Source organism: Phyllostomus hastatus, unplaced genomic scaffold (assembly GCF_019186645.2).
Source record: "Phyllostomus hastatus isolate PE091 unplaced genomic scaffold, TTU_PhHast_1.1 phas_contig_1162, whole genome shotgun sequence".
Classification (NCBI taxonomy): Eukaryota; Metazoa; Chordata; class Mammalia; order Chiroptera; family Phyllostomidae; genus Phyllostomus; species Phyllostomus hastatus.
Genome location: NW_025333537.1, coordinates 2,733,713 through 2,755,989, shown reverse-complemented (window position 1 = coordinate 2,755,989; position 22,277 = coordinate 2,733,713). Strand labels below are relative to the sequence as shown.

Below are 22,277 nucleotides of genomic sequence, written 5' to 3'. Positions count from 1 at the left end.
GGGGAGTGAATGGGGGCTCACTGTCATGCAAATGAGCCTTCAGGAAGCCCTAGCTGGGGGAGCAAGGCCCCCAAATCTCGGACCCCTCCCCGCTTCCACCCCCAAGGTGGGAAGTTTGGGGCAGGAGCAACTGTGCAAGTCATTCAAGGTGCCCCCTCTCCTAGTTCAGGCCTCAGCTCTTTAACCACAGCACTACCAAGTCTCACTGTCCCTGTCCACCAGAGGGATGGGGCTGAGGCTGGGAGTCAGCACCCGATGCCATCCGTGCTAGATGCTGCAACAGGGGCTGGGGAAGCTCCGAGGAGAGGCCTCAGCCGAGTGGTTTTGGAGGAGGTCACGGAACCTCCCTGGAGGAGCAACATACAAGCAGAGACCAAAGGGACAGAGAGAGTTACTAGTAACTGCGGACAACAGGATAAAGGGCGAAAGTAAGACCCATCGTGGAGATGGGGGGGAGGTGCTCCCAGCCACCCTCTCACCTATTCCCCCTCCCCTCCCTCCTCCAGGCTCCTGCACCACCAGTCAGCGTTCAGTCAGCAACAGGGAAGGAGAAAAATCTAATAATAAGAGCAATAACAGAAGCTAGTTTTTATTTCTAGTGTTCCCCATGGGCTCAGCACTTCACAGACGTCACCTGATTTAATCCGCCCCACTCCCCAGGAGGAGGAGACGATTACTGTGGTCGCTGTACCCACGAGGAAACAGAAGCCAGAGCGGGGAAGGGGCTGTCCAGGGCGCAAGCCAGCAGTGGAAGGGGCAGAAGGGCCCGGTAGAGGAGGCAGGCCTGAGGATTACACCGCAAGGGGCATGGAGGAAGGCATGAAGACCCCCCCAGCGCCCCAGCAGTAACAGCCCCGGACCTCAGAGGGGTGGGTGTGGCTGGGGAGGTGGGGGAAGCAATGGGTAAAGTAGCTTGTGAACGCTGGTCTGGACTCCTGGCTTGAAGCCAAATTCAACAGATGTTTGGGGACTGGTGCAGAAACAAGCGGAGCCTCGGGGCAGGGGTGGGAACTCAGAACCCGGCGCTCCAGCCCATGACAGCGCCAAAGCTACTGGAGGGCCGAGGGCCAGGTCTCCAACTTCTGCCCTTTGCTGGGAATTAGGCTCAGGGGGTGCAGTGTCTCTAACCCCCTTTGGTGGAGGAGCTCTGACTGGGTCACCTGATCACAAGGCACCCTGATTTTAGCCCTGGGGCATGGGGACCGAACCAATGGGGGTCCAACCCCTGTGACTTTATCTCTGGGGAGTCTGATTTTTCTTCTCTGTGTCTCTGATTTCTCTATGCCCACCATTTCTCTATGGTGGACAAGCACCACTTGCTGGTTGTTTGTTAACTTTTTAAGACGGATTTAGCCACCGGCCACCCAGAGAAGAGGGTGCTGGGGTGTGTGGTAAATTCACTGATGGGACAGGGAGTGGGGGCCTCGGCCAGGGAAAGTGGAGATGGGTGGGGAGCAAGGCAGGAGGACAGGAAGGCCCAGGCTGCGAAATCCAGAGCCAAGGGAAGCAGGGAGCTTTGGGTTGGGGGGCAGAGCCAGTCCAGCCAGCCGTCCGGCAGGTCCTGCCAGCGACTTCCACCACAGACCCCTGTGGCAACCATATGCCCGGTCACCTCCCAGCCTCCACGGCCCCTACACACCTTACCTGACTGCAGGGGGCACCAGGCTGAGCTTCTCCACTCGGTGCTGACTGCCTTCTCCACTCTCAACTCCCCTACTGACTCCCACTGTGTTCCTAATGACATCCTCCAAGGCCCTGCGTGAACCTCTGCTCCCTCCCTCCCCACACTGGCCCGCACTGCCCCTCTCCCCTCAGGCACACTGCCCAGCTGTGCAGGCCCTTCTTTGGCCCTCTAACTGGCCAACTTTGCTCTTGCCCCAGGGCCTTTGCATCTGCAGGTTTACTTCTGCCTAACTGTTCTACCACAATGCTCTCCAATAAAAATAAAGTTTCTAGTACCCACCAGAGAAATTATGTTTAATAATTTTATTTAATCCAGTATATCCAAAACAGCATCATGTTAATATATAACCAATACTAAAAACGTACTAATGAGATATTTTACATTCCACCCTGGCTGGTATGGCTCAGTGGATTGAATGCTGGCCTGCAGACCAAAGGGTCGCTGGTTCGATTCCCAGGCAGGGCGCATGCCTGGGTTGCGGGCCAGGTCCCCAGTCCGGGGCATGCAAAAGGCAACTGATCAATGTTTCTCTCCCTCTCTTTCTCTCTTCCTTCTCCCACTCTAAAAAATAAATAAAATAAAATAAAATAAAATAAAAGATATTTTACATTCCTTTTTCTCATACTAAGTCTTAGAAATCTGGGGTGGATTTTACACTGACAGGACATCTTAGTTCAGACTGGGTAACGCTAAAACTCTCTGCGCCAACTCCACCTCCTCGTTCATGCCTCAACACAAACATCACCTCCTCCACGAGGCCCTCCTTGATCACTCCCTGTGAGTCGGCAACCCTCCGGCCTGGCCGCTATCCCATCACCACTGTAGTTCCTTCACAGTCATTACCATTATCTCACTGATGAATGATTTAGCATCTGTCTTCTCTACTGCACACACCCTGCTGTGTCTGAATACAGTAGGCGCTCTCAGGGTGTGCAGGCGGTTGAGGATGGGGATTGGGATGGCAGCCCAGGGCCCCTGCTCACCGACCACCTTCCAAATCCTCCTCTCAGGGACGAGAGGCAGAGACTAATGTGTTTGTGCGCGTGCACGTGTGGGGGGGGACGGACACACGCGTGGACACACACATGCGTACACGTAAAGATCCCCGCCCCTCCCCCATGTATAAAACGCGGGCCCAAAGAGGGGCCTCTTTTCAAAATCAGCCCAGCGCAGAAAAACGGCTGTGACAGCACAAAGCCGAGATTGAATCAGCGACGGGCCCGACTGCCTGGTGACGGTTACAAATGATCTGATGTGGAGGAGACGGGATCAGATGTGTGCGGAGCGGCGGCTGCGCGGCACCCCCCGCCCGCCAGACAATGGGCTGCCGGGCGGGCAGGTGGCGCCCGGAAGCCCAGCCCAGAACATGCCGATGGGTGCGGCGCCCAGGACAGGCTTAGCAAGGAGCCGGCCAGTCCCTGGGGCCAGGTCCCGGGCTTGGCCACGTCCACGCAGGAAGTCACTCCTGGGAGCCCTGCCTGACCAGGACGGTCACTGACGCGAGGCCAGGTGGGGCACTTCCCGAGTGCCCGACCCCTGGGCAGAACGTCCCCATCGTGAGACCAAGCGCTCGGCTCGGGGCAGTGGGGTGAGGGCTGACTGTTTCTGCATCCGACTTGCCCTTTCCAAGTACTAAGAAATGAATACTACTTTTGCAATGGGGGACAAAAAAAAAAAGAATCTTCTCCCCGTTTCTTACACGCCACCAACCCCTGGCTTTTGCTCTCTGAGCCTCGGAAGGGTAGGCGAGAAGGAGCCACGCCCCTGCCATTCACGCCGCTCAGCCACTGGAACTGGCTCTGACCCCACCCCCAGGGGGAGGGGCAGAGTCGATCCTCTGAGTGTGCAGTTCCCAGGCCTCAACCAGCCACTGCCAAGTGCCTTCTGGCTGCAGCCCTCCTCACAGCCCGTGGGAGGCTGCGGGTCCAGAGAGACTGTGTAGCTGGCCCTGGGGCGCACAGCAATGAGGCAGTCCAGCTGGGCCTCACAGATGCCTGCCTCTCTAGTCTTTTTCTGCTCCAAGGCCAGGTACATGCAGAACCCGCTCCATCAATCCACACTGAATGGAGGGGTGCACTGGGGCCTCTCTTTCTCACCTACTCCTTGCACGGTCCGGGCTCATGGGTCTCCTCTCCTCTCTGGTCACCTGCTGTGGGGTCTCTTCCTCCGCATTTCACTGCACACTTTGCTACCTCCACCTGACAAACCCCTCCACACACCTGTAACACCTGGATCCCAGAGAACCGAGTGAGTGTCCATCAGCACAGTAGTGAGCGGGCAGAGGCTCAGGGCTGGCACTCAGTAGGCACAAGCCTCCCCTTGGGCATGGCCTGGGAGGCGAGGCAAGCCCCACCCCCAGCCGTGTCCTGGCAGCTCAAGGGCTGGGAAGCTTCTGAGGGAGAGGAAGAGCCCCTCAGGAGGTCTGGGCAGGGGCCACTTCCGATAGCAGTAGCTACATGCGGGACACCACACCTCGGCCTTGAGCGCGTCCTGAGAGGTGCAGGCTTACCCTCGGCTCCCGTTCTGCAGGGGGAGCAGAGGCTCAGAGAGCGCAAGGCTTCATCCAAGGCCATGTGGCGGGGTCTGGGTGTGGAGCCGGGTCTCTGGGACTCTCAAGCCTGTGGCCGGGCCATGCCGAGAGAAGGTGGGATGCCAAGTGGGCAGCCAGTGTCCTCAGAGACTGGCCACTCCTGGGGTGGGCGCTGTGCCAACTCCCCCAGGCACCGGCCTGGCCCTGAGTGGTCCGTACGACTATAGGCCAAGAGGCTGATGCCTAGAGGGTCACCCTGAGGTCAGTGAAGTCAGCCCTCGACCACCCCCACCAGGACCTCACCCTGTGACCGGTCCTCACTCTCCGATCCCCAAGGCGCTGCCTGCCTCACCCGCCTCAGCCTTCTCAGGAGCATCCAGAAGGGGCCGAACACAGCGCCGCAGCTAAAGCCCACACCCAGTACGGCTGGGTTCCAACCCGGCTCTGCTGCTTAACAGCAGGACCCTCTTAAGAAACTCCCTCGGGGCCTCAGCTTCTCCGTTTGAAAAATGGGGCTAGGAACTGCACCTTAGTCCCCTGGCCACGACCAGGGCTGAGCCAGATGAGGTGCGCACCGACTGCAGTCACTCGCTCAGCGGCAGTGGCTACTCTCACCGTTGCCCCCCGCCAGCTCCTTATAATCCACTGCCCACCGGGTGCCCGCAGTGCCAGCAGTGTCCACCCTCAGCTTTCACCATCATGGGCCAGAGATGGCAGCAAGGGGCTTACCGAGGTGAAAAGACTTGTCAGGGGTGCCGCAGAGTAGGGGGAAGGGGCCTGGGAGGCGCCTGCAGCCCTGGCCCGAGGACTCTTGAGTGTCAAGAACTAAAACCCGACTCCTTCCAGCCCAGGCACAAGCCCCAGGTATGCCCAGGTGAGAGCGGGGAAAGGGATGGCTCCACTCGCCAAGGCTGGCCTGAGCACCTGCTGCGTGCATGCCAGGCTGTGGGGCCAGGGAAGACGCGGACACAGCAGAGATGATTAGGCACATACACAGCGACCCTGACCTCGGGTCAGGCAGAGGTTTGAAGAAGCCCAGAGAAGAGGGGGTCATTCCTATGGGGAGCAGCTTCCCAGAAGAGAGAGAATCTGAACCCCTTAGCTGCATGCTCCTGGGGGCAAGAGCAGTGCCCAATCTTCTAGGAGGGAAACTGAGGCACAGAGGAGCAGCCACTTGCCCGAGGCCATCCAGCAAGGGACTGAGGTGGCAGGCATTTGAACACAGATCCATCCGGCTCTGTGACTGTGACCGCCCTCCCACAGCCCCTCAGCCCCTCAGCGTGAGCGCGCGTGCAGGGCAGGGTAGGGGTGTGCCAGAGAAGGATGGGCACAGGCTGGAGGAGCTGGGGCTTGGGAAGGGCCTCGAAGGCCAGGCTGAGGTCTGGGCACGTCATCCACAGACAGGAGGGAGCTGCAGAGAAGGACTCTGGAGCTGGTCCATCTGGGTTCAAACCCTAGCTCTTCCACTCACCAGCTGTGCAGCCTTGGGCAGGTCGATTAACCTCTCTGTGCTTTCAGTTTCCCATCTGACAAAAGGGGTTCAGATCAATGAGGCTGAATTTTTGGCACATAATGAATTTGATGTGTTTATTAAATTTAAAAAAACAAACAAACCTGAAAGCCGGTAGACTGAGACAAGACCCAGTCAGGTTTGGGGACAGTCTAGTCGCTGGGCCTAGTGCACGTTTTGGCCCCTGGTGGTGGGCATGGCCTAGCACACCTTGCCCAGCACTGCCAGGTGGGTGCCAGGCCTGGGGAGGGCGGCAACGGAGTCTCGAGCCTCCCCGGGGCACGCGCCAGCATGTGCGTGCGCACGGCTGTGTTGCTGCAGCAGCTTCTATGCAAACATGTTAATTTGTTTTCATTTTGTGTTTTTTTTCCCTCACAGGATAATTGGGTGAGTTTGAAGTCTTGGCGAGGCTGCTGATTATAGCTATTTGGGTGGTGCCCTCGTGGGGCTTGGGCCCTGCCTCCTGCCTCTGGCGGCGAAGGCGGTGTCTGGGGGTGTCTTGAGCTGCCTCGGGGTTCTGGGGGCTCTTGCTGGCTAAGGACGGGGAGGGTGAGACATCCCGGGACCCCACGCATGCCTTTCCCCCCAGACGGTCCCACGTGCTTGAAGGGGGCAAACCTTCCCCACAGATATCTTTTCTTCCCGTTTGCTGTGGTTAAAAAAAAAAAAGTAAAATAAACAGAAACATAAAAAAGTGGGACGTGGTTGCCAACACTACAAAGAAAAGAAAAGCAGCAACAAAAATTCCACCCAAAATTCTCATTGTCTGATTTGTCTTGAAAGCAAACCAAAACTGGTTGCTCTGGAACCACTGAGTCCGAGTTCCCACGAGGCTAAATGGCAGCTGCTTTGTCTGCTGTGCCACCTGGTTGGCCCCGTGGGCACCTGAGTTCCCTGCCCTGAGGAAGGGCGCAGGCTTTGGGGTCAGGTGGGCGGAGCCTCGGTGGGGCCTCAGCGCGTACCTGCCTCCCTGAGTCTCCTTGTCCCATCTGTAAACCCGCCTTGTCTTGGGAAGGTTAAAACGAGATGACTGAGTTTTCTGGAGCATAGTAGGGGCTTAGAAGCGTTCATTCCCTTCTGCAGAGTAGGGAGGGCCAGGGTGGGAGCTCCCTGCTCCTCAGGTGTCCTGCGCTTGACCCCCATCCCAGAAATGCAGCCTTGCCAATGACCTGTTTATATGTTCGTCCTGCTAGGCGGGGACTAGGTCCCCAAAGGGCAGGGCTGTGTCTGTTTCAGACTTCACTGAAGACCTACTATGTACCACACCGAAGAGCTGGGCGAGAGATGAAAAGGCTTAGGGCTCTGGTGGCATGAGTAGGATGCAAGGCCCAGGGAGGGGACTCCAAGCCTCAACTAGACAGGGGGTATTCAGGGAAGAGGAAAGATGTGTGTGTGTGTGTGTGTGTGTGTGTGTGTGTGTGTGCACGCGCACGCACATGAGTGAGCTAGGGACGGGGCCAGTGGAGGCGCTGCTGGGGAAAGCCCCCGTGTGAGCAAAGGCCCAGAGGAGGGAATGGTCTGCTGAGTGAGAGCTGGTCCCAGGTGGCTGGAAAATGCTGTGAAAAGCCCAGCAGCCTTTGGGGACTTCCTGTGGCCTCCCACAGAGCTGGCTCACAAAGGGACTCGGTCAGCCCCCGCAGTGGGCAGCCAACCATGGGCCAGGAGGGGGTTAGGAAGAGATTAAGGGTGGGGCTCCAGGAAGCTACCTTTCCTTGTTCCTGGCTCCTTGGGGCCCTGGGGCCCTGGACCAGTCACTTCAGTTACCCGAGCTTCAGTCTGCTGACCTGTGGGACGGGGCTGCTGCGGCAGGGACCCGTAAGACAACCCTTGCCATGTGCTTTTGCTCCCAAGAGTTCCCCCACATCCCTGTCACCCACCCACTGCCTTGGCTTGTCCTCTCACCTCTCCCAGATCACGGTGGGGATGCTGGGAACGCAAGCCACGTTGCGCAGCCTGCGTGTGTGGAGCAGGCATGGAGCTCGTGCTTTACCTGTGTCCCCAGCACCGCCCCCATGCTGGACTCTGTTTCATTCTCACTTTTAGGCCAAGGCATTGAGGGTCAGAGAGGGTTTCTTGGGTAGGGTCCCCGCTAAAGCTGCAGCAGCTGCTAGTCCAGGGCCTGAGTAGAACAGAGGGATGGGATGGACATGTGGTGCCCACCCAGGGGGCAGACACAGCCAGAAGCCTTCTTGAGACCATCCAGGCAATGAGGTGGGCACCTTGAGTTGCAGCCCTGGGTCCTGGGGCCCCCAGACTGGCAGGGCACAGATCCCGGGCCCACGGCCAGCTGTGGGAGTATGGCAAGTCGCGTGTCCTCTCTGAGCCTCAGTGTCTTCATGTGTCGCATGGGACTACTGCCCTTTACCTGCAGGGCGGTGGAGTGTCTGGACCAGTGGTGGCACATAGTAGGCTCACAGCAAACCCGGTGAACAGCTTCCAGTGGCTCCATAAGGAGCCAGAGGCCCCAGGGAAATGAGAGGAAGGCAAATAATGGTGGAAGGAGGCCGCAGGGGAGATGACAGGCTCCTGGCCAGTCCCCTGGGGGTGGCAGCAGACCTCTGTGGAGGGCTCAGACCTCCCCGGTCACACAGGGTAGCAGCTGGCAGCACCCCCTCCCCCAGTGAGCGCCACACAAAGGGGCCTCTATTCCTGGCTCTGAGCATTTATCCCTGGCCTGTGCGGCTGCACCGCCCTCTCCCCACGCCGACGGCTGCCCCACCCGGCCCGGCCTGAGCGCACACAAAGGCTGGTGTGTCCCTGCAGGGCCGGCCTGGCCTCCAGAACACCCATCCGCAGAGAGCCAGAGGGCTCAGCAGGACCTTGGGGAGGGTTCCCAGGGAGCGGCAGGGCCACAGCCAGGCCACCATGGAGAGGGGGCCGGAAAGGCACGAAAAAGACCTTGGAGTGCATGAACCTGGACATGAATCTGACTCCAGCTTCCCCCCCAGGACCCCAGCTGTGTAACCTGAGGTCAGTTTGGACCTTGGTTTTCTCACCTGTACAATGGAGACAATGATAGTAACATGCCCAGCTTTCTGGGATGTTGAAGGCTCAGGTAGGTGGTGTGGGGCCTGGCGTGCGGTCAGCACCCAGCACCTCAGAGCCAGATTAGAGGCACAGGGGGCAAGGGTGGCGGGCAGGAGTGGCCCAGGGTTTGGCCAGCCTTGTTCTCAGTGTCTCCCTCCTTAGCCCTTCCCTGGGGAGCGAGGGGGAATGGCACCCCTTATAGAGCTCTCCACCCTCCACTCCCCACCCAGCAAGGTCCCTGTGTGTTGGTGCTGACCCTCCGGCCAGGGCCTGAGCCCCCTACTGCCCCTGGCCTGTCAGCTGGCCTGTTCATGAAACACCTACTGTGTGCTGTGACTTTCAGCTCCCTCGTCTCCTTTCAACCCTATGGCTACCCTGCCTGGGAGGGAGGGCCCGGCAGGGTGGCACCACGGTCATGGCCTCGGGAGTCCAGCAACCCAGGCCCAGATTCCGGCTCTACCACTTCTGGAAGTGGGACTCCAGGCCCCAGCTTCCCTGTCGATCCTCGAAGAGCCTGGGCAACAGCTGGGCAAATGAGAAAAAACCTGCTGCTGATGCCCTGAGCCCAGAGCCCGGCCCCAGCCAGCTTACCTCCTGACCACTGGGCTCTTACTCCCAACTCACAGATGGTAAAACTGAGGCCCAGCGGGCAAGGGGTGCCGTGTCTGCTGTGCAGGAGGTGGGATTATTCTAGGAAACAGACTAGGCATGTGAAGTCAAGTCTAATGGACTCTGGTCCCCTCTTCCTCCTTGAGGATTTTGCAAACATTTTAGCACTTCATACTTGTTTCACAGACATCCTCAGCTCCGTGGGCCAGGGCGCGTGAGGCAGGGGACCCAGGCCTGGAGCCAGACCCACCCCCCTGGCTGACCCCCAGGGGAACCGTGCCCTGCCACACACAGGCTGCCTCTCTCCCTCCCACCCGCTCAGGGCGGCCAAGTGAACAGCAGAACACCAAGTAATTAAGTCGGCGCGCACCATCCGGGCGCCCGGGAACACTGTGGAGTTTCCCTTTTATGTTTATAGCAATTGTATGAAAATGTGCAACATGAAGCGGCACCAGCTGACAAACGAGACGAAACAGACAGGATTCCAGGCCGGCTTTTTTCCGGGCCTGATTGGCATTAATTGTGAGCGTTTACAAAGCACAGCTCGACGCCTGACATTTGCTTCAAGCGAACGTTCCCTTCTAATAGTTTTAATGATTACAACGGGAGCTGGTGATCACCGCCGGGAGGGGAGCGGGCTGCTGGTGCCTGGCCTGGGCTCCTGCCAGGGGCCTGGCCAGCCCCCGCCTGCCCGGGTCTCTGGGGTCCCGCTTCCTCCAGCTACCTGTTGCGGGAGGGCCGCACCAAGTACCGGGCCCTGGGGTCTTGGGCCCAGGGACCTCCAGCATGGGGCCCGGCCGCTGGCACACACGGAGCTGCTGGCTTGTGAAGCTGATGGGGAAACACATGGGCACAGCGATCCCAGGCACAGGCTTAGGGAAGAGGGAGGGAGCGGAAGGAAGGAAGAGCAGCGGACTTGGCTGGCCTGGCTCTGAGGCTGGAGGGCCTGTTTCCTCATCTTGTAATGGGGGTAGGAAGGACCCCACAAATGCTGGCTGCTATTCCCTTGCTGTGTGACCTTGGCCAAGTCCCTTCCCTACTCTGGGCCTAACCTTCCTCACCTATAACGTGAGGGGCAGGGACCTGGCCAGCTGGAGTCACAGGATCTGGGTTCGAGTCACAGGATCTGGGTTCCAGTCCCAGTTCCAGCCTCTTTCCGGCTTCGTGACCTTGGGAGAGTCCCTCGGCCTTTCTGAGCCTCAGTTTCCCTCATCAGAACACAGTTTGCAAGCCCGACAGGTGGCTCAGTGGTTTCTAGACTTCAGTAAAAAGGGGTATAAAACCCCTGAATTTCAGGCAAGCCAAAAGCCCACGTCTCATTTGCTCCCTGGAGTCCTTCAAACCCCTCACCCACGGGTGCGTGCGTGCGTTCATGCGTGCATTCACTCACTCACTCACTCCACAGAACATCACGTGTCCTGATTAGGATGCTGGGGAGACATCAGTGAACAAAGCAAAGACCCTCCCAAGGGAAAGAGAAATGACAGACCTTCACACACAGTGTCCCGTCAACTTATCCCCATTTCACAGAGGGAGAAACTGAGGCACGGAGGGGAAGAAATGGTGGCCTGAAGTCGCCGGGGTAAGGTGGCGTGGCGATCGAACCCTGGCAGGCCACCGCAGAGGGGAGGCCTTTTGGAACCCCAATGACCAGCCCACCCGGAGCCCAGGTGGAAGCCCGTGCTGCCCAGGCCCAGCCCTCGGGTGGGGCCCATCTTCGGAGCTGGGCACCATGGCAGAGGGGACCACTGGGAATAGGGAGTCTGCCAGCCCGGGCAGCCCCGAGGGGAACTGGCCCAGCCTCCCGATGCCTCTTGGAGGCAGGGAGGCGAATCAAGGCAGCCACTGACTATCTCAGACCCTGCCTGGGGTCCGTGTCCGGGGCTAGAGACGGCAGAGGAGGTGGCTCGTCTGCGGGCCTCCAGACACACTCCTTCTCACATTGCCGTCAACACTGCACGATGCCCACTCTGTGCCAAGCACCACCCTAGAGGCCGCGCAGACAGCAGCAGCGAGGTGGCCGGGAAAGGACAGCGAGTACTGGAACAGCTGCACGGCCTGTGCCAAGGCCCGGAGCCCAGAGAGAACCCGGGGGGGCCCAGGAACTGCCGGCAGTTGGCAGAGGCCGTGGCCCCCTCTCAGCAGGCGGGCTCCAGGGGGTCCTCTCAGCCCTGCCCCACCTGGCCCCCCGACTGCCAGGCCCACCCCGCAGGAAGCCCCCCAGGACAAGTCCCAGCTCTGTGCCTGGCGACAGCCAGAGAAATCTTGGCAACTGTTTCTTTTGGAGTCAGTTTGGGGGGTGGGGCAGGGAGATATTTTTTTAAATGGGTTTTTTTTTTCCTTTTGCATATGGTGGCACAGATGGGCCCATGATCCATAAAAACTGTTTGCAATTAAACTCCCACTTTGCATGGCTGGGTTTGTCAGTTGTCGGAGCCACACGCACGGGGCTCCACACTGACAGGGAGACGGAACTCGGGACAGGGTGGGGCTCGATGCCCCGGGATGGGCAGAGGCCCAGGAACATGCTCGCGGCGTGGGGCCTGGCTGACGGGGTATCACGCCAGCCATGCCAGCCACCTCTCTGGGCATCCCCTAGCCCTCGCCAGGAGTCGGAGCGTGGCCAGGCAACTGGGGCGGGGCTTGGCAGGGCTCCCCTGTCCAGCGGAGACTTGGCCGGTGCCGGATGCCCTGGCACAGGGGGTGATGAGGGTGGACAGAGAGGACCTAATCGCTACCACCACCCAGACCCTGCCAGAGACTGGGTCTGGGACCCAGGACAGGCAGGAGGGTGGTAGGGCAGTGCGAGCCATGACGGGGGTCCAGCGGGCAGAGTGCAATGGCAGGTTCAAGTCTGGGCAGCCAGAATCTCTGGCCCAGTTGGCAGAAAAGACCTAGGGTGGTGCCAGGAAGAGCTGCCACGGGCCAGAACTGGCTCTTTCCTCATCCCCAGGGGAACCGGCCCCTCTGCCTCCTGGGAGCAGGGAGGGAAGTCAAGGCAGGTACAGAGCACGCCGCAAGGGCTCTCTGTGTGTGCGCCGGAGCCGCGCCGGAGCCGCGCCGGAGCCTCGCCGGAGGGCTCCCAGAATGGGGCGCCTGCACCGCTTCCACTAGTCCTGGGCTCAAAAAGCCAGCCTGCCGCCCCGGGATCCTTGCTTGTTTGGGTTCGAGAATGCATCATTTGCCTTTGGGAAATCCTGAGATTGCTAATAATTGTTCCCCGATGAAAAGAGAGAAGGCTCGGATACCCCCTCCCACCCCCCGCCCCCTCCAGGCTGGGAAAGAAAAGTCATAAAAATAGCTTGTTATCTCACCTATTGAGCCTCCGACTGGATGTTACTGCTAATTGGGTATAACATCCTTGTCTTGTTCTCTCAGAAGCTAAATCAAGAAAGCGCCACTGCTGCGAACTAATTATATCTCCGGCCTGCAGCCTGCAGCTTGTCTCTCCCTTTATTGAGTTAAAAAATGGTCATGAACCTTCATCTTTTATTCCCCCAAGCGCCGGGTCGAGGCTGCCGGGCAGGAGTGGCAGGGGGGCGGGGACATCCCTTGGAAAGTCTAGGATGGGTCTTGGGGACAGGCAGCGGGGACCGCAGTGCTGGGAGGGAGACCCTGGCCCCAGGTACCCACCCAGGCTCCAACCCCAACCCGGAGCTCAGCTTCTTCCAGAAAGAGGGGAACTCTGGCCTTTCCTCCTCGCAGCTGGGCCCACGGGAGGTCGGGAGCATTTTGGTCTGGCAAGCCTTCACTTATTCTTTCAACAAACACTTCTCGGATGCCTGCCTACTGTGTGCCAGGCACTGTTCTCGGCTAAAGCTTCCGGGAGACCAGAGGTGGTCCCGAGCACCAGCGGACCTCTCCCTGGGTTCGTGGGGATGTCGGATACACGCGCCGCTGGGTTGTTCATCTACTCCGAGAGCTGCCGCAGTTCCCTGCCACAGGAGGGCGAAGTCCAAGTGCCACGGCCAGCCCCGGCTCCCTCTACGGCCCCTTTCTCTCCGCATTCCAGCCATGTCCAGCCACATACTAGTCCCTCAACCTAAACACTCTTATCTATCTGCCTCCGAGCTGCTTCTCATGCTGTTCCCTCCACCTAGAAGGCCCACCTCCACCTGTCAGAAGTCAACCCTTCTTGAATGAGACCTCCTTCACGCCCTGACCAGCCCTGCTCCAGGCTGTGGACTCCGAGACCTGGGTGTGAATGTCATTCAGCCAGCCACTCGGCACGTGCGTGACCTTACTCTCCTTCGTCACTCTGAGCCTCATTTGCTTCATCTCGAAAATGGGCTAAGGATTCCTCCTAGGGGAGCCGAGAGGCGTGCTGCGGGGATTCTGCAGAATGATGGATGAGAGGGCGGCCTCGAAGGTCCCAGCTCTCAGGAAGAGCTCGATAAACGCTGCCATTATCATCCAGACTGAAAGCATCCGGAATCTGCCCGGAGCAATCACGCCGAGCACAGGCTGGGCGGCAGGGGTGGGGACACAGATGAAGGAAGGTACCAGACCCTCACCACGCCCACAGCTCTCGTGGCTGCAGAACACCCCACCTCCTCCGAGAAGATACTCCAGAATCCCTCACTCAGGCACCCTGGTCCTCTGAACCACACGGAGAAGGGCCAGAGGGACCCCTGAGCTCTTCCGGGCCAGGCGGGCAAGCGGACTCCAGCTCATAGGTTGGTGCTGCCTGGCCAGAGCCCTGGAAAGAACCCTGCTGATTGATTCGTGCTGCCTGCCCAAAGCCCTGGAAAGAACCCAAGGTCAGGGGAAGAACTCAGCAGGGGAAGAGGGCAGCAATTGATTGGCAATGTCTGCCAAGGGCACAGCAGTGCAAAGTAAGACAGGCCTGCGATGGATTTGCCATCCTTGACATTTTCCAGAGGACGCAGCTGAGGCCCAGCTGGCGTTGGGGGGTGACCTGCTCAAGGTCGTGTAGCTTATTAAGGCAACAGCTGGCCCAGAACTGGATCCTCTCAGCTACGGCCCAAGGAGTCTCACGTGACAGCCTCACCCAGCCCCGAGCCCTCGCAAGACAGCGAACGGGCGAAAGCCTGCGTGGATAAGGAAGGGGACTGCGTTGGCCTGCCACACGGCCCCGGGCTGTCGCCGCACTGCACTGAGCCTCAGTTTCTTCATTTACAGCCCAGAACCATGTAAGGATTGAGGGAGAGAACACAATGCCAAAGCCAGAAGCTCAGCTTGGCGCACGGCAGATGCCACCAGGGTCCTGTGACTCCCGTAACAGGCAAAGGTGTGTGGACAGAAGCCCCCGCCTCTAGGGAGCCATCCCCGGCTATCGGCTGGAAGCAGTAATTCTGGCCTCTGATTTCCGAGCGTGCTCTGAGAGGCTGGGGACCCCAGTCTGGCTTGCTCACGGCCGTCCCCCAGCTCCTGGCACAGCGCCCGCAGACTGTGAATTCCTGTATTGTGGCAACTAACCCGCTGCACTGCGATGTGTTTGTTGGGGGCCTTGCCACCTTTCAAGGCAACTGGCCTTGTTCATCTTCATGTCCCTGGCACCTGGCAGGGAGCCTGGCGGGGAGCACTGAATCTCTTTGAGTGATCGGATGAATAAAGAGCGAAAATAGCAGTTCCTGTTTACTGCCCACTTGCTATCGGTGACTGCCAAGCCTCGCAGCTGCCCTCCAGAGTGGATCCCTGGCTCATCTGACAGATGATGAGGCTGCGGTTATTCAGACGCTGGGGGCAGGGCCAAGCCCCCAAATCAGGCCTGGGGACTGGATTTGGCTGGGACACCCTGCCACCTCTGCCTCCCCAGTGCCAAGCTCAGACCTGGACCCCGTGGGGCAGCTGACCCTGCCGGGGCAGCCGATCTGTGGAGGAGACAGCTGGTGGCTGCACCGCCCTCCTCCTCCTCCAAAGGAGGCCCCTTCCCCACAGACTCCGGGCCATTAAGTTTCGTGTCATTACGTCCCCATCCCCAGACGCCTGTGCACCGCCGGCCTCGGCCTTACCCCCTGACCTCTCCGGCCTTTGTCCCCAGTGCCCTCTGCACAATGGCGGGGGCTCCCAGGGCCCCAAACAGCTGCTGTGGGGCCAGGATGGCTGGCTGGGGCCTGAGCCCTGCCCACCCAGTTCTAAAGGGCTCAGCCAAGCTCCCCCGAGCGCTCCACACACTCAGGCGCATTTCACCCACAAGCCTGTGGGAAAACCGCTAGGACTCCCTTGATGGGGAAAACGGGGCCCAGGGAGGCAAAGTGACTTGTTGGAAGACACACAAACTGGGGTTCCTCCCCAGTCGCACTCCAGCCCCCACATACCCTCCTCGTTTATCCCCCTTTTTGCCTCCACCCTCTTATAAGCTTCCCCTGCTCTTGCTGGTCATGCCCCTTGGTTCTCAAGCTCCCTCTGCCGGTCACATCCCCATTCATTGCATGCTGGGCAGATCTACCCAGGCTTCAGGGCCCAGAGCAAAAGCCCCCTCTGTCAGGAAGCCCTCCGTGACCAGCTGTAGTTTCCTCTCCTTGATGTCTCTCCTCTGGCCCTGGCCCTGTGCTGGCTCTGTCCAGAAATCGAGGGAGTTGCAGACTCGTTTTACTACCCACGGAAGCTGTGGGCCATCTGATTTCTCAGAGCATTGCCACCCAGAGCGTGGCCAGCGGGGTGCCTGGCTCAGGCTGATGCCAGGTGTTTACCGAATGGAAACACCAAGGGGGGAGCTGGAATCCCACTTCTGGCCACCGACAGACCTCATACTTCTGCCGCTCTCTGGCTGTGTGACTTTGGGCGGCGACATAATTTCTCTGAGCCCCGTTTCCTCCCTGACAAAATGGGGTAGCCCCTGCATTCCTTGGGGTCATCACATAAGCCCAGGGAGGTTACCAGACAGGTGACCCCTACCCAGGAATGATTCCATTATTTCTGTCTATACCCCACTCCAGTGCCGACACGGGAGTTTGGGGGTAGACTCGGCTTCCAGCCACTGTCTGGGCGTGTGATTCCAGGCAGGTGGCTCATTCCCCACCGCCTCTCTTTCCCCATCTCTGAAATGGTCCCAACTCCGCCCACAGGAAGCCAACACCCCCATCTCCAGCACCATCTTTTGTTCGAGGCAGCACGCAGTAGGCACTCAGATATTTCTCAACTAACGAATCAAAGGTCCCGGTGGAAGGAATCCAACCACCTCCCAGCCTCCTCCCTCCCCCACTCCCCTAGCCTCCAGAACCCCCCCTCCCCACCCGGTGCAGACTAAAATAGTCATTAGGCAGATTTCAAAAGATGTCAGTAGCTTATAATTATAGTCGACATCCTTCTGAGATAAAAGTGATTACCTTGGATGCAAATCACTTAGCAACCAATCAGGGCGGTGGGCGGCGCCCGCCGAGGTGACCGGCCGGCGCGAAGCCCTCCTCCCGCAGCCTTCTCAGCGCAGGCAGAGAAAGCGCACAATAGCTCTTGACACGCAAATGGGTTAACACAATAAAGGAGGCTCCGGCCGCTGCCGGGGGAGAGCCGCAATTCCCGGCCCGCGGGAGGTAATAAAGCGGCCCTTTTGTGCGCGCCCCTTCGTTCTCACCCCCGCCCCACGCCCAGAGGAATCGCCGCCTGATTGAATTACGGTTCATGAATATGAGCTGCTCCGCTTGCTTCCTCCGGTTTGTGAGGGATGGGGAGGCGGAGGGGGCAGGAGGGGGCTGGGGAGGGGACCCCTGCCCAGGCCCCAGCACCCACCCCAGGAGCTCAGATGGGAGCCACATATATGGGGTACCTGGGGCAGGTAGGTGGGAGGCCCAGCAGAGGCAACTGGAAGGGTGGGAGGCCCAGACCTGCCCTGGGGTCTTTGATCTTTGGGTCCAAGAGGGGGCTGGGAAAGCCTTTCAAGGCCCCATTCTGAGGTTGAAGTTGACAGTGGCCAGGAGAATGTGCATTTATGGTGTGCTTACTGTATGCTACCACCTGTGCTAAGCCCTCGCTGAATCCTTACCACACCCTGGGAAGCGGGTGCTATTATCAGCTCCTCCTCACAGATTTGGAAACTGAGGCTCAGACTGGCAAGGCCATTCACTCAAGGTCACACAGCCAGCAGGGGACAGGCCCGCTCCATAGCTGGGCTCTTTCCCATTGGGGCTTTAAGTCACCCAGCCCAGGTGCAGAGCAACCGTGACACTCAGAAGGGATGGGATGGGTGAGCTTACTCGGAATTAGGTAAGTGATAAGGATTACTGAAGGTGGGGGGTGGACAGCTCACCTTGACACAGAGGGCTGCCCTGAGAGCTGAGAAGGCCCTCCCCAGCCTGTCTGGAAGGATGTCCAGGGTCACCATCTCTGACAAGGGGGACTCTCTCCTGCTTGAACCTCTTCCATCCACCTAAGCCTCCAGGCCACCCCAGGGCCACGCGGCCCCTCATTAGCACACCTCAGCAATCACAGGCCCCCTCTGTGGCCACTCCCACGGTGCAGAACACTCTTTCCACCTCTCTGCCTGGTGGATCCCTAGTTGCCCTTCCTGAGAGTCTAAGGGCACTCCCACAAGGCTCACTCCCACCACCAGGCTGGGTCAGGAGGTCACATGTACCAAAGATGCCCTTGCCCCATCTATATTCCTGACTTCCCCACCAGCAGGGTGCCTTCGAGAGGGACCCTGGGATGGCTGGGGCACCCTCACGCCCCACCCCAGGTAAGCCCAGAGAGGCAGGTGACAAGGGGCCCAGGGCCAGCTCTCCCATCCCCTCCTGGCAGGCGGGTCTCATGTGATCCCTTCCTTCCCCCAGCGCTGGAGAAAGGTGCCAGGGGAGAGGGAGGCAGGCTGCCCACAAGGCCAAAGCAGAAGTGCTTACTCTGCTCAGTCTGTCCTGTAGGTAATGGGAAGCAGGATCCCAACCTGGGTTGCAGTGTGGCAAGACATCCTGGTGAGGCCGGATGTCCTCTATAGCCAATGACCCCTGACTCTTGCAGGGACCGTGCCCAATGAGAGGCGGTGGCAGTGCCTCCCCTGCACAGATGAGGGTGGGAAGACCTGGGAGCTCTGAAGCCAGTACAATTGAGAGCCTGACCTCCGCAGTTTCCTGGCTGAGCACCCGCATCTCATCACTTCCTCTGTTTTAGCCTCGGTTTCCTCATCTGTATAATGGGCTACAGCACGTGAGTCATGGCAAAGAGTAACTGCAATCCCATAAAATGCTGGCATGCTGGGTAAGCTGGCACTCCCTCCTGTGTGTCACCTGGTGCTGTTGCCAAGCCCAGGGAAGGGAACAGAAGGAATCGCCCAGTTCTGACAGCCTTTCCCTCCGCCTTGGCTTTGGAAGTGTAAATACTCCGTGGAGGACCTCCAACTGCCTGTGTTTGTGGATCTCCGGCGCACTCGGAGTTTGTTTCTAAACTGGGAAGCTTCGAGAGGCAGCGCAAACAGCCTTTCTGCCCGTCTCTCCCACTTCTCCACCCATCTGCTATTGCTCCTCCGTCCTTGGAAGCCTGTGTGTTTAACGACACCATTTCAGCTAGAAATATCATCTCCCCGCAAAGCCCCCAAAAGCAGCTCCACTGATATTTATTGACCTGCTCATCTAGCTAGAAAGCCGAATAGAACAGGGAAAAAAAAATGCTTGCTGCATAGAGACGGGGCCTGGCCTCTCACGATGACCTCAAATACATCCCCCCTCTGCTCTCACCCCACCCCGCACCCCTGAAGCAATGACACGGTTCTCTAACCTTTTCCTAGAAATGTGATCACAGCAACTCTGACACTGGCAGCGATTGCTGCATGGAACTTAGGAGAGGCATGGAAGAGCCGGTGGCAGGACGCTGCCCGGGGGTCCTCTGGCCCTTCACCAGGAGGAGGGTCGGTGCTGGCCCCTCGCCCTGACTGGCGTGGCTCAGTGGGCTTGGCGTCTTCCTGCAAACTGGTCCCATTCTGGGTCAGGACACATGTCTGGGTTGCCCACCAGGTCCCCATTTGGGGACACTGATGGTTCTCTCCCTCTCTTTCTCCCTGCCTTCCCCTCTCTCTAAAAATAAAGAAAATCTTAAAAAAATAATAAAACTGGCTCCTCGGCAGAGACACGCTTTATTCAGACCTTGGCACTGAGGGGCCTGACTTGCCCTTCACTCACTTAATGAACACCACATGGAGCTTGTCAGGATCACCTTAACCACCAAAAGGAGTGGGGCAGCGGGAGTCTAGGCTGGGCCGAGGCCCCTCATCTTGGCAGTGAACGGCGGGGCACCCTCCCGACTTGAAGGGCGGCGGGCAGCAGCTCCTTTGCCCTCTCCCCGGCTGGGGGGTGAGGCACCCAGGTTTTCCTGACCAGAAGCAGGCCCCTTGTAAGGCAGGGGACCCACAGCTCTCTGGGGACCCAGAGAACTTCAGCCTGCTGGCTGGGTGTGTTTCAGCAGGTGGTCTCTGTGGCACCCCTTTTGAAAGTAGAAAGTTGCTGTTGGGGCGTCCTAAGCCCCCAGGCTGTATGACCCAAGCTGAACACCTGTCCTTGCGGGGAGGAGCAGGAGGAACCGCTGGTGCTGCCTCCCTCCCCCACCTCATCAGGGCACCTGGGGTTTAGGTCAGGGGACTGCATTTGGGGTGGGGTGTCTGCCTCCACCCCTCCACTATCCAGAGGCATCCAGCCCCGCCCTTGGATGCAATGACCCTCACGCTTTCTTTGGGTTAAGACAAGCTGTGCCTCCACTGCAACCCCAGTGACATCAGAGGCCTGCTAGTGATGTCATGCCACGGCTGCCTTGGTTGGGTACCTGCCATACCTGCCAGTTTTTTTTTTTATACGAACGTAGGCTGCAAGGGGATCCTGCTAACAGTCTAGCTTCAGAGAAACAATCCTCAAAAGCAGCCATCTGCACGTAACCAGGTCTCCACGTACCCCTCTGAGTCAATGTGCCCTAAACATCTCAGAGGCTACTTGGGAGAACCCCACGCTATCCCATGCTGGGTGCCCACCTTCTCAAACACTCCAAGGAGCAGGAATTCCGGGCGAATTTTCAGAAGACAGAGCCGCTACCCCTGCTACTTTTGTCTGCTGGCTTTAGGGATGGGGTGACATATAACCCGGCCCAGGGCCCAAGCAGAGTACTGGGAACTGTCCCTAACCTCTACTCTGGCCAGCTGGCGAGTCCAGGCAAGTTGTGTGTGGGAAGGAAAGGGGGGATCAAGAAGCACCTATGCTTCAGAATCCCCAACAGTCCGGGGTCCCTTTATTTCCCGTCCGGGCTGCCCCGACGCCAGGGGGTGCCCCCAGCTCCAACCGGTAACCGTGCCCCGCGGAACTCACCGGATCAACCAGGTCTCAGCGGCGACTTTCCGCTGGCAGGGTTGCAGCCATGCAGAGGTGACAGAGGCTGCCTGAGAGGGCCCCTCTTGGGGGCCTATATCTCTCTCCGGGTGGAAAGGGATGCTGTCGGTGAGGCCAATACAGGCGCCAGCCCGCGCCGTCCGAAGTCCGGGGGTGGAGGGTCTCGGCTCAGCAGGGGTCGCGCCCGCCCAGAACCTGCGCCGCGCCGGCGCTCAAGCGGCGCATCCTCGCCGAGGCTTGTGCTCACCGCGTCCCCCGGGCGGCGCTGCGCCTCCCCTCTGGGTCCCGCTCAGGGCTGCAGCTCAGCCCTCGCCGCTCCCCGGGGCGCCCTCTCCGCCTGCGCCGGGAGCCCGGCAGCCGCGGCCCCTCTCGCCGGCCCCAGCTGCAGCCTGTCTTTGTTGCTTCCTTTCGCTCGACCGCCTGCCGGAGGCTTGCAGCCCTGGGATTCGCCCAGGGGTGGGAGGGTTTTCTCCTTTAGAATTGCACGCACCTGCAGCGGTCCGGGCGCTTCGCCGGGCATGCACCGGCCTCCGCAGGTTGCAAAGAGCGGCAGCGAGAATGCACCAGCCCCTCCTCCTCCTGCTCCGAGCCCCGGGTGTGGGGGGAGGGGAAGGCGGAGAGCAGCGGCAGCCGAGGCGGTGACAGCGGGCGGCGGAGGCTCGGATACAGCCCCGGGGGCTTCAGTGCCGAGAAATAATCTGTCCGGCTACAACAGGGAGGACGTGGGGACGGCCCGGAGGACGGTGCACCGGGAGTGCGAGCTCGCGAGGTGCAGAAGGGGAGGCGCGCACCGGGCTCTCACGCGCCTGTGGCCCGGGGTGGCGTGCGGGGGGCTCCCGGGACCTCAGCCTCGCGCCGCCTGGCGCGCGCCGGCGCCTCGCCTCGCTTGAGATCCGGGTGCCGCACGCCTCGCCTCGCAGGTGGTGGGCCCGGCTCTTCGCCTTCCCCGGCTGGGGCACGCAGCCTCTTCGCGGAGCCTCCAGCCCTGCTGTCCTGCCCGCTGCTCCGCTCCGGCCCGACTGACAGGAGCGAGCGCCCGCAACTGCCGCGGTGTCTCGCCCCCCGCCCTCCCTCTGCGGTCTGACCCAATCAGCGACGGCCGGGAGGCGGTTACCAGGGTGACGCAGCGCCGCGTCCTGTGGGGGGCGTGGCCGAGGGGCCTCCACGCGCGCTTTTCGCGGCAAAATTCAAAGACCGGCAGGGCGCCTCTCCAACCTCCTCCCCCAAGTTGGGGCAAGGCGGGGCCAGCCTCGAAAGGACTGCATCTCCCGGTATGCAGCACGCAGGCACCGGGTGGAGGGGCCCCAAATGGTGGTGCAGGGCATGCTGGTACTTGCAGTCCCTTTAGTCGGGAACGGGGGGGGGGGGGTGGGAAAACCAATATCATCATTGAGCACCTATTTGGTAGCTAAGTGTTAAAAACAATAAAAATAATAAAAGAAGCTAACACATAACGAAGTACTTTACCTAATCTTTACACACAACGGGTTAAGTATTGTTATCACCCCCATTTCACAGATGAGAAACTTATGGTAGGTACTGTTATTATACTCCCATCTTATGGAGGAAATTGAGGTTAAGAGATGTGATATGACACTCTGTCTGGAGTGCGTGGCCTCAAGGCAGATGTTCTGGCAGTGATGGATTTTTGGTATC

General features: G+C 59.5%; 1 protein-coding gene across 1 annotated transcript in view; it reads right to left on the bottom strand.

Moving 5' to 3' along the window:
* Positions 1-21,635, bottom strand: part of FAM222A (family with sequence similarity 222 member A) — a 47,432-nt gene extending 25,797 nt beyond the window's left edge. Inside the window, exon 1 of the mRNA XM_045844448.1 lies at positions 20,601-21,635. The gene's annotated coding sequence lies outside the window, so the exon portion shown is untranslated. The remainder of the gene's footprint in view (positions 1-20,600) is intronic.
* Positions 21,636-22,277: the final 642 nt, after the last annotated feature.